This window comes from Papio anubis, chromosome 7 (genome assembly GCF_008728515.1).
Source record: "Papio anubis isolate 15944 chromosome 7, Panubis1.0, whole genome shotgun sequence".
NCBI classification, from domain to species: Eukaryota; Metazoa; Chordata; class Mammalia; order Primates; family Cercopithecidae; genus Papio; species Papio anubis.
Genome location: NC_044982.1, coordinates 56,334,389 through 56,346,969, shown reverse-complemented (window position 1 = coordinate 56,346,969; position 12,581 = coordinate 56,334,389). Strand labels below are relative to the sequence as shown.

General features: G+C 45.4%; 1 non-coding gene across 1 annotated transcript; it reads right to left on the bottom strand.

Annotated features, from left to right (window-relative positions):
* Window positions 1–2,614: 2,614 nt before the first annotated feature.
* Window positions 2,615–12,581, bottom strand: LOC101003399. Its single transcript, XR_001904780.3, has 5 exons — window positions 12,416–12,581; window positions 11,331–11,623; window positions 9,013–9,087; window positions 4,974–5,143; window positions 2,615–3,862 (listed from the first exon to the last, which is right to left on the bottom strand). It is a non-coding gene; the product is annotated as a putative uncharacterized protein encoded by LINC01599 (transcript).

The following is a 12,581-nucleotide window of genomic DNA, read 5'->3' as shown; positions in this document are numbered from 1 at the left end:
ATAACAACGAAATCAGTCCAAGACAAAAACACACATGTGTGTAAATATTCATTTCAGCATTATCTGTAAGATGAGACACAATAGAAATATTCTTTTTTTTTCTTTTGAGATGGAGTCTTGCTCTGTCACCCAGGCTGGAGTACAGTGGTGTGATCTCTGCTCACTGCATCCTGGGTTCAAGCAATTCTTCTACTGCAGCCTCTCGAATAGTTGGGATTACGGGCACCTGCCACCGTGCCTGGGTAATTTTTATATTTTTAATACAAACAGAGTTTCACCATGTTGGCCAGGCTGGTCTCGAACTCCTGACCTCAGGTGATCTGCCTGCCTTGGTCTCCCATAATGCTGGGATTACAGGTGTGAGCCACTGCACCTGGTCTGAAGTATTCTTCAATATATGACAAATTCATATACATCCAGACTAGGCGTGGTGGATCACCTGAGGCAGGTGGATCACCTGAAGTCAGGAGTTCAAGCCCAGCCTGGCCAACATGGGGAAACCCTGTCTCTACTAAAAATACAAAAACAAAACAAAACAAAACAAAAAACCCTGCATGGTGGCAGGTACCTGTAATCCCAGCTACTTGGGAGGCTAAGGCAGGAGAATTGCTTGAACCCGGGAGGCAGAGGTTGCAGTGAGCCAAGATGGCTCCATGGCACTCCAGCTCTGGGCGAAAGAGCAAGACTGTCTCAAAAAGAAAACAAACAACAACAACAAAAAACTATTAATACTAAGCCTGGTGCTGCCTCCTTATGCCATTTACGGACTAAAGAGCAGAGCTAGTTCCTGCTTTTCTTCCAGCAGCCATAAAGTAAGGGCTGAGCACTGGAGATTAGAAAATAAAAGATCCCACCCACGTTTCTGCAGAATTTCTAGACCAACAGTATGGTAGGGCAGACTAGGGTGTTAGGCACCAAGAGGATTCAGCTCCATACCCTTAACCTTGGGATAGTAATGTGATGAAATGTACAGGTGCACAGGAATGTTTAATAGTTCTTAGTCTCATAGGTTTGGTACTTGGACTTACTTAAGAGGGTAGAGAATGGCTCTGAAGCCAGAATCAGAGATTTGGTCCTGATGCTGCCGTTTACTAGCTATTTGACCATGAATAAGCTACTCTCTGGTCTCAGTGTTCTTATCTGTAAATGGGATAATTCTAGCATCTATCTCCCAAGGTTGTTGTGAAGATTAAACAAATAAGTAAAATACATACCAAGCGCTTGACCAATGCTAGACATTGCTATATATCTAAAAGCTAATCTATTTCAGAAAGAGAAAACAGTCCTATTTCTGCACAGCTGTGGCTCACGCCTGTAATCCCAGCACTTTGGGAGGCTGAGGCGGGCAGATCACGAGGTCAGGAGATCAAGACCATCCTGGTCAACATGGTGAAACACTGTCTCTACTAAAAATACAAAAACTAGCTGGGCGTGGTGGCTCATACCTGTAGTCCCAGCTACTTAGGAGGTTGAGGCAGGAGAATCACTCGAACCTAGGAGGCAGAGGTTGCAGTGAGCTGAGATCGCACCATGGCGTTCCAGCCTGGGTGACAGAGCGAGACTGTCTCAAAAAAAAAAAAACAAACAAACAAAACAAAACAAAAAAACGAGCTTCAGAACTCTCACTCTTCCTCCTCTCTCCAAGCCCCCTGAGGCTATGAATTAAAATAACAGACATGATCTTTGTCTCTGAGATTCTACAGAGGAGTTTTCCTAAGCAATGCTGTCTACTGCAATGCAAATTTTCTTGAACTATTCATTTCATCTCAAAATCATTTCTGAATCCCACAGTCATTAATTTCAAATCCAGACTTGCCTTTGGATGTAATTCTATGTAGCACTTTCTTTGATTTACAAAAGTTCAGGGGCCCACCGTGACGGTGCTGGTGGTCTCTGAAAAGATCCAGCCAAGCACTCAGTCTGCGGTGCGGGAACTCCCCTCTGCTGCTGCCTAAATGACTCGCAGTGGAGTTTCTGGGCTAAAAGCACAGCAGTTTCCCTGCTGTGTAGGCATGATACAGGATTCCCGAACAGGAGGCTGTCGTGGGATCCTGAGCAAGCCCTCACTTGTCTGGAGCTCAGTTTCCTCAGCTCTAAAACAAAGGGACTGAATTAAATGTCCTATTTTGTCCTTTCCAATTAAAAAGACTCTAAATATATAAGAACCCTGTCTCAGGAAGCTGAGCTCTTTTTTGTACTGTGCTGAAACCGCTCCCCCCGCCCACCCCAACCTCACCACCACACACTCAAGCACACAGAACCCGTGAAATAACAGCTCCCACTTACTGAGTGCAAAGTGCCAAGGGCTTTATATACATCATTGCACTTAATCTTCACAATACATCTGTGAGGTTGCTACTAATTTTTCAGATGCCCAGAGAAGTCAAACCGAAGGCCAAAGTGGGAGCCTTGCTTCTTCTTCGTTAGACAGGAACCTCGTCTGGATTTCTTGTATTTGTTTGTTAGAGATAGGGTCTCGTTCTGTCACCCAGGCTGGAGTGCTCACTGCAGCCTCGATTTCCTGAGCTCAAGCGATCCTCCTGCCTCAGCTTCCTGAGTACTGTAACTACAGGCCTGCACCACCTGCCCTGCTAATTTTTACTTTTTGTAGAGACAGAGTCTTGCTATGTTGTCCAGGCTGGTCTTGAATTCCAGGGCTCAAGCAATCCTCCCACTTTGGTCCCTAAAAGTGCTAGGATTATAGGCAGAAGCCACAGCACTGGTCCCTAGCCTAGATTATTAAAGTATCTTCTGGCTCTATAACACCCTGTAAATGTAGCTTCATGGTCTTCTCCAGTCTTCCAAGTCCGCTACACCAGGGGTGGGGGTCCAGGAACATGGGATTCTTCCTGATGTACAAGATGTGCAGTGGCACCAGATTCTACTTTTTGAATATGTTTTCTTTCAGCCATGCTGGTTTTATTAATATAAAGCAGCACCCAAAAAGTTCTCCTGGAGCCTTTAAGAGCCTCCAGGACAAACAGAGCTTCTGTACACTTGATTCCAAACCTCCTCCTTGCTCTCAAAATGTCAGACCCCTCCAGAGTTTCTCTCAGGAGCGAGACTGAGCGGAGTTCCCCTCCTGTGGGTTTTTGGCTTGCACCAGGCCACTGAGCAAGGCTGAACAAGAGCAGAGTGATGTGACCTCACTTTCAGGTCTGGTTTCAAAGCACATATTAAAGTTTCTGATTCTACCACAGCCACACATTTTCTCAGTCTTCATCTTCCATCCCTGCCTTAAGCATTTCAGTCTATCCAGCCAATCTCTCTCTCTGTCTTTCTCTCTCTCACTCACACACACACATACATACACTCATACTCTCATTCATCTTATATTTCGTAGTTCAAAATAAACATCAAAATTAAGGCTGTTCCTGTGACAAGAAAGTATATACAAAGAAGTGAGAGGCTGATTTTGTAAAACCGCCTGCATTCAGGGCTCTTTGGAACCATCCTCCTCTTTACAGGGCTGAGGGCTGCAATAAATAGAGCTCATCAGAGACTCAGACATACTCGGAATAAGAAGTGCACACATTTAATAGAGCAGCTGTGTTGGTCTGCGTTCCTGGAGGGGTGTGGGAGGAGCCTGGCATTCATTCACTGCTCTGGAAGGGCTGTGCCAACAGCACCAAAAGGAGCAAGGAAGTTCCCAGTGCCATGGGCGGCACCCACCAGGCATGAGGTCCACTGACTGAACCAGTCTCCTTGCTCACCCACCGGCCACGGCCACCAATGTGCTGGCCACCAACACCGTGCCCACCTGTGGGGTCTCCAGCCTCTTGGAGGCGAGGTGGGGCTGTGTGGGGGATTCCTCAAAACGCTCCCACCAGAACATCCAGGAGTGACTCAATCTGGTGGGAGTCTTTGAAGTGGGAGGGGCAGGACCCATCCTGGGCAACCTGCAGCTCCTCAGGGAGAAGGACACCAAGACTTCGAGGCCATTGGAGGCCATCTCCCCACAGGAAGGAAGAGCCCAGGCCTCCATGTCCTGAAGGAAAAAAATCCTGCCATCTGGGAAAGGGAGGCACCACTTTACTTCCCACTGGGCCTTCACTTCCTGTGGGGCCTCTGGATGGTATTTAGCAAACAGAAATACAGAACACTCAGTTACATGTGAATTTCAGATAATCGGCAAATCCTGTTTCTATGTAAATATGTCCCACATACTGCCTGGGGTAGATTTAAGACTAAAACATTATTTGTTATTTATCTGAAATTGAAATATAACTGGGCATCTTGTTTTTATCCAGCAATTCTCCCTTCCTTACGGTCTTTCCTCTGGCCAGGCCTTCCCAGGTGAGAGTTTATTCTGTGTGCTCTCAAGCAGAAATTTGTTCAGTTCAGATTCTCCTGGGATTCCTGGTGAAAAGGCAAAGATCTCAGGCCACATCTGTTGAATAGTATCTCTGGGGGTGCGGCCCAGAATACACATTTTATTAAGTTGTTATCTAAGTGGTTCTGATATACATTTGTATTAGTTATCTACTGCTTCTGAACAACTTACCCTAAAAAGGCTGAAAACCAGCAATATGTATCATCTTGTAGTTTGTATGGGTGAGGACTTTGGGACTGACTTGGCCTGATGATCCTGGCTCGTGGTCTTTCATGGCGCTGCAGTCAAGATGTTTGTCATCTCAAGCCTTCGCTGGTGCTACGGGGTCTGCTTCCAAGCTCACCTAACTGGGCCTCAGCAGACCTTGGGGCCCGGAAACATCAGCTCCTCACCACAAGGACCTGTCTATACGTCTGCTCACAGCACAGCATCTGGCCTTTCCCAGGGTTAGAAATGAGATGGAGGCAGGGAAAAAGGGAAGGGGAGAGAGGGAGAGAAAGAGAGAAGTGAGGGGTGGAGGTGAAGCACAAACACAAAAGTGAGCCCTGAAGACAAATCTACTCAAGGGAAGAGGGAAGAGAATTACCCAAGAGCATGAATGGCAAGAGGTGGGAATCCTGGGGGCTTAGAGGCTCCCCACCACCATGTTCAGGTTTGGGAATTCCTGCTATAGATGGGTCCTCGACGCACCGGAGCCAAGACCACACTGTAAACAATGGGGTCCAGTGAATTTCTCTCCCTTATTTTTCCTTGCTTCCACTCCTTCTCCCTGTCCCCTTTTTGGTGATCTGAGACAATAACAATGAGGAACTATAAAGAAGTGAAGAAGGAAAATAAATCAAAATGGCAATCTTAGGAGACTAAGAGTAAATTTTAAAATGCTGGCAAATACTGTTTGGGTAGAATGAAACCACACGCAAATCCCATGCATATATAGCTGTGTCCTAAAATGTCTTAGCATTCAGTGTGGTTCTTGTAGAATCTCCTATGAGTACTAATGAAAACACAGAAGTAGGGTGACCAATTGTCTTAGTTTGACCAGGACTCTCGCGTGTCTGGGCAGAACAATATGTGTGGTTACCTTCATAACAATGAGCCAATAAGTCATTGCATCAGCCTCTCTGCCCCCATCTAGAGACTGAGTGGGTTGGCCTCGTGATGGAGTGGAGAGGACACGGGCTTTGAGCTACAGGCCCAGTGTGTGCCTTTAGCTGTGGCCCTAAGCTATCTCATCTAGAAAACAGGAACCATGCATCTGCTTGGTAGAGCATAAATGATACACAGGGGAGTGCCTTGTAAATGGAGAGGTGTCATCTCGATTTTAAAAAGAGCCCCTCCTGTCAAGGAAGGTGAGATCAAAAATATCATCCCTTTTCACTTTTGCGACCAAGTCTGACATTTTCTCTTTTACATAGTTTGACCATGCTGACCTCCTGGAGAGGTGAACACAGCCCACAAAAGCCATATTACACTCGTTTAATTTTCATCTTAATTTGCCACTTAACCCCAAATTGATTTAGACTATTCCCTCCAGAAAATGCTCATCTCCCCAAAAGAACAGTCATCTCTATTATATCCTCAGTGACAAGTTTCCCAGGAAATCTGTACCAAGTCCTGATATAACAGATGTGATTCATCTTTCACAGCTCTGGCGGTGTGACTCGCTCCTCCGAGGCAGAAAACTGTCCCCAGCGGCACTCTTTCCCTTGCCCTCCTCCACTGCCATTCCTCAAGGTTGGGGAGTTTTTTGGTCGTTATTCGCGAAAAAGACAGTAATATTTAAATTCTGTTAAAGTGCTCCTCCCCTCTCTTTTTTTTTTGTCTTCTTCTGTGTTGTCTCATTCTGCGGAGTAAATGTGCAGGCCTGCACATTTATATGACCCGAAATGGCAATACCATTTTGCATGAACTTCTCTATTTTTCTTTGAGATGGGCCAATTGCAAGAATGGCCATAATTCTCTTCTATCATGATTCTGTCCATCATTCTTCTCCACCCACCCTTGGACTCCAAGGCACCCAACAAAGACCTTGGACTAATGATGCAGAGGAAAGATGATCTCAGTCTGTTCTGTTCCCTGCCACTTTGCAGCTGTATGACCTTGGACCCCTCTTGGTCTCAATGGAGAGAAAGAGATCTGGCTGTCTTATGGCAGTAGGTGGTTGTAAGAATGAAATAAACAAGATTAATATCAATGAAGGTCCTTTCAAAACCTTAGAGTGCCATATAAATAAAAGGTGGTTAGTTTATTCATTAGAGTCCAGAGTCCTTCCATTGCCACACTTCAGATATCTGGCCAGCTGAGTATTCCATTAGAATTATTACTTGCATTGGTTACTGGGTGAGAATTTCTGCTTACTAGCCTTGGCAGGTTTACCTAATAATTTAATTAAGCTATTTAAATTTAAATTACTGGAGGTAATTTTAAAACTTTCACAAATCTGCTGCCTCATGCTTTTTGTTTTATAGTTTTAACACTTAAGAGGCTAATTTTTGGCTGGTCTGAGTGCAGTGGTGTTTACAACTAATTGATCACAACCAGTTACAGATTTCTTTATTCCTTCTCCACTCCCACTGCTTCACTTGACTGGCCTTAAAAAAAAAAAAAAAAGGCTAAATTTTGCCCCTGCACTTTGGGCACACCACCAAGACCAGTTTACAAAGTATGTCCTTTCCCTGACGTTCAAGATGGTGCGATTTCAGTTTTCACAGAATTTAATTTTTAGTTTTATACCATTTCTATACAGATATGGAATGTTTTTAAAACCTACTTTTGCAATCAGCAGTTCTACCTCGATAAAATTGACTTTAAAAAAAAATGAGCTAGGCTTAGCTAATGTTAAACAAGTACCATAATTAAAGAGAAGATTATAAACACAGCTTCCCTCCCTGGTTCCTTTAATTGCATGCAAGCTTGTAGTTAATATGAAAGTAAAACATTACCACCGTATCAAAAGAAATGAGGAAAGAAAAAAAACAAAGGTTCACCTACCAGCCTGATATCACAAGTGGACTGACTGAAAATGAAACAAAGTGAATTGCTTCATTAACAGCATTCTTCTTCTGAAAGAAAAAGGATGGGAGGGTTGGGTTCAAAGACTCAACCTTATCCTACAGCACTTTTTCATCTTTCCAGGGCATGTGGTGAGTGGGAGTTAAGGTCAGTACCTTGCATAAGATCTCTCAGCCAGCTCTTGATGGAGCTGGGCAAAGATATTGTGATGGTTAATTTTACATGTCAATTTGACTGGGTCAGAGTGCCCAGATATTTGGTCAAACATGATTGTGGGTGTTCCAGATAAGGGTGTTTTTAGATGACATTGACATTTAAATTGGTTGACTTTCAGTAAAGCAGATGGCCCTCCATAACGTCTGGTAAGCCTCACCAATCATCTGAAAGCCTGAATGGAACAGAAGCCTAGCCTCTCCTGAGCAAGGAGTCTGCTAGCAAACAGCCTTCAGACCCCAACTGCAACATTAGCTCTTTACTGGGTCTTCAGCTGCTGGCCCACCCTGTAAATTTTGGACCGACCAGCCTCCACCACATGAGCCAATTCCTTAAAATCAATTTCTCTCTCTCTATACACATCCTATTGTTTCGGTTTCTTTGGAGAACCCTGACTAGCAGAGATGTAAAGCAAGAAGAACTTTACACAACAGGATAAGAGTCTGAGCCATTTCCCTCCTCCACAGTAAATTCATACACACACAGACATGACTTTTAAGCTGAGATAGGAGCTTTGACTATTTCAAGGACATTGACTAGTGCAGTGGCTGTCAGAAGTTTGCAGCTCTGCCCCGCTGGGAGCCAAAAGGCTGGGTTGAGTCCCCTTCCCACCACTTACTGGCTGGGGGGCCCCAACTGAATCACTTAACTTCTCTCAGCCTCGGTTTCCTCATCTGACAAAACAGAAAGCTCTTTGTAAATACTGCTATAGAGTGTCTGATATTACTTGTACTTACCATATTTCTTAAAGCAATAGTAATAGCTAACATTAGAGGACTTTATATGTGCCAGGCTTTGTGCCAAGAAGATATATTATCTCATTTAATCTGTTCAACAACCCCATGAGGTGCATAGTACCATGTCTCTGCTTTACAAATGAAGAAACTGAGGTAGAGAGAAGTTGAGCTGCCTGCCAAGGTCACACAGCAGGGATGCAGCAGAGCTGGGATCTACACCTGCTCTATCAGAACTAGGGAGCACTCTCCCTAATGATTAGTGCTGTAACTGCAGACCGTTATTTAACCACTTTAAGTTCTGATATTCTTGTATGTGCCGTGGAATACCTACCTATCTCCTAGGCCTGTTGTGAGAATTCAGGGAATGACATTTGGGAGTGACGTCTAGCACACTGCATGGTGTGCACTCAAAGAGTGTGAGAGGAATTTCTATTATAGGCACTTGTTATGTACTGGATGTTTGTGGTCTCCCCAAATTCCATGTTGAAATCCTAACCTCCAATATGATGGTATTAGGAGGCAGGGCCTTTGGGAGGTGACTGGGTTATGACGGTGGCAGGTTTATGAGGATGGTATTAGAAGGCAGGGCCTTCGGGAGGTAACTGGATGATGAGGGTGGCAGGCTCATGAATGGTATTAGTGCCCTTATAAAAAGACACAAGAGCTTGCTCTCTCTTTTTTCTCTGCCAAGTGAGAACACAGCAAGAAGACACCCACCTGGAAACCAGGAATAGGGACCGCGCTAGACACCAGATGCAGGCACCTTGATCTCGGACTTTCCAGCCTCGAGAACTGTGAAAAGTTAAATAACAAAATTTCTGTTGTCTAAGCCAGCGGTCCCCAATCTTTTTGACACCAGGGACTCGTTTTGTGGAGGACAATTTGTCCACGGGCCGGTGGTGGGAGGCATTAAAGTCTCATAAGGAGTGCACAACCTCGATCCCTCACATGACAGTTCACAGTAGGGTTTGCGCTCCTGTGAGAATCTGATGCCACGGCTGATCTGGCAGGAGGCGGGGCTCGCTGGAGTGCTGCTCACCTCCTGCTCGGCACCCCAGGTCTTAACAGGCCATGGACCAGTAGCAGTTCACGGCCCAAGGACTGGGGACCCCTGGTCTAAGCCACCCAGTCTGCAGTATATGTGTTATAGTTGCCTGGGTTAAGACAATGTCCCATGTCCCAAAACACCAGTCCCTTCACAGGGGATAATTTAATCCCATGTGCTAACAGGGGAAGAAGCCAGGGTTGCTGGAAATTAATGACTACTCTGCCATAGTTAACAAAACCTTGTTTTAAGAAATATTTTTCATGAAAAGAGTAGATGAATTTGAATAAATGTTTAATGTTGTCTTTTGTTAAGTAAATATCTTCTTGAATTTATTTATGATTAGTTTATTTATAGGGTCTAAACTACTCTATAACCCAGTTTTTGACATATCAAACAATCCTTAAAATGCTGATGAAATATATTTCATACTTTAATTTTTATATTTTATTATTTATTTATTTTTTTTTCTGAGACAGAGTCTCTCTCTATGGCCCCAGCTGGAGTTCAGTGGTGTGATCTTGGCTCACTGTAACCTTTGCCTCCTGGGTTCAAGAGATTCTCATGCCTCAGCCTCCTGAGTAGTTGGGTTACAGGCATATGCCACCACACCCAGGTAATATCTCATACTTTTTAAAATGTAGCTGTAAGATTATTGTATTAGTTTGTTGGGGCTGCCATAACAAAGTGTCACAGACTATGCGAACCAAAATCTAACTGCGCCTCTCCCATCTTCTAAGAATATCACACTGGTACTTGAGAGAGGAAAGCACACAAAGCCAGGAGCAGCTACTGAACCAGTAACAGCAAGTAGTGACGTAGCCGGCAAATTACACCATGAGGGAAGGAGAGAGGACTTCAGAACTTGGGGAAGGCCCGATTCAGGATCCTGATACATGGGGTGTGAGTGGGAGAGGAAAGAAAAGATGGCCCTAGAGATAATTCCTATTTCCCCAGCTTTGCTCTCCTTTCTCCTCCTTTTCCCTTGATCTCCCCCAGTCAGGCCACATGGCCATTTCTGAGTCACATACGCCACCCCCAATCATCCCAGCAATGGATCCTTGTCAACTCTGGTATGTTAATGTTGGGGCTTACGTCCCCTCCTTCATTCAACAGTGAAAACCTGAGGACATTACGGCAAGTCACTTTCTCTTTCACATCTGTGTCCAAATTTAGCCACATCTCCTTCTGTTCTCCTTTCCCTCCCCACCTTCACTTCCCTCCCTCTTCCATTAGTCTTGCTGAAGAGGTGACTCTTTTTTTCTGGAATCAATCTGCCTGTGCTCAGGTTCCCATTTCTTCCCTCCAGGCTCTACCACCCTTTGCTCCATCAATTATCCACCCCCTAGTCACCTCCATTTATCTTCAACCACAACCTCCCCTCCCTGTGCACAGCCTCTCTCCTCTTACCTACCAAACTTTATGAAGTAAGCTATTACTCTTTCTCCACTCTTTTGCCCCACTCTCCATTCATGTCTACTCATTTTTGTATTCTCTGTAGAACCTAGAATTCACATTGTAGGTGCTCAAGGAAAGACAGATGGATTAATTATGGAACTGGATAATCAAATATTCCTGAGCAATAAGTGTGAGGATGGTGCAAGATGCAAAGAAGATGCCATTCTTGTCTTCAAGGAGGAGGCTGTGGAATTTGTGAGTTAAAATAGACACACAAAAAGTCAGTAGATCTACACTGTTAACAGAACAAAGTCTTTAAAATGGAGGCATCTGGAGAGAGGGACTGGAGTAACAGCTTCTTGTCCCCCTAGTGCTTATGTGAGTGCAGATAAAGTCATAGGTAAATCTGAATAAGGTTCAAGGACCGACCCCTGGGCCACAGTTGGGACTTATATAAAATGAATGCCCGTGGTGAGTATCTGGGATCCTCCCTTGTTGAAGATCGACAGCGTCCCTGGAGGGAGGAAGCATCAGTGGGCAAATGGTTTGATGCCATGGACAGCTCAGAGCAGTGTGAATCAGTGGGGGGTACCCAGGGATTCCTGAGTATCTGAGTGATGGAAGCCGGAACCTGTTCCTGGCTTTCCCTGGCTGTGCGCCCCATCTCTCCAGCTATAAAATGAGAGGTGATGCTCTGAAGACATGAAGTGTGAGCAGCAATCTCTGGGTGATTTTCCACATTCTCTGCCCACGTCTTCCGCAACCTTCAGGGCTGCGCCCCTCCAGGCAGCAGCAGCACTTCCCCCTCTGAGCAGCGCTGGCAGCTGAAACACTGGTGGCTGTGACTGCTGAGCCTTCCCCTGAGGTTCAGGCTTGGAGGGAGCCCTGTCCCAGGGGCCAGGCTTTGTGAGACCTTGGCACCCTGGAAGCCCAAGGTCCCAATGCTGCCTGATCCTCTACAGCAGAGCTTCTCATGGGCTGGGCTGCTTTCAATCAGGTCCTGGAGCTCCCACAGACCAAAATAGCATTTACAGCCAGCCTGGGAAGATCTACAACCCTAAATTCTTTTAGGAACAATGAAATCAGAGTTTTGAGCTGAGGAGTTGTTTCATTTGATAGGTTGAAGGAATGAAAGGAAACACATTTGCAAAACCAGGTCACTCCACTATACTCCAGTAAGAAGAGTAATAATAATTGGTATCAAATACTTGGCATGTCCCAGGTTCTGTCCTGTAGTAGCCACTCCCTTCAGGAACTTGCTCCTCTATATAACGATGGGCAGCTGGTGCCCAGAGCACCTGCCGCATGGCCTGGCCGGCCACATGCAGATAAGGAGAGATGATGACTGCTTGTTTTGGGTCACCTTCTGTGAAGAGAAAGCAGGAGGGGAGAAGATTGATAAGATCTGGTCCAGGATCAGCTAGGGCCTGAAAGGAAGCCAGCCTGGGAGACCGAGGGGAGCGGATTCAGAGTCTATCTCCACCCCCTGCCATGCAGCGGGGGCTGAGAACCCTGCTCATGCAGAGATGCAGTAGATCTGCAGACAGCTGCTGGAAGCAAAGGTAGCTGAAAGTCCAGAAGCCCCATTTATTCTTTTCAAATGTGGTACACTGCTGAGAAGGGGAAAGAAGAAATCAAGTCGTTTGTCAACTGTGAGAAATACCCACAGGAACTCACATTTCCATCCAGATTTCAAGTTGACATTTGGCTCTGACATCTATCTTACTGTTGGAGAACCTAAGACCTCCACGGGTGAACATAACAAATGTCACCACCAGGCCAGGCGTGGTGGCTCATGCATGTAATCCCGGCACTTTGGGAGGCCGAGGCAGGTGAATCACTT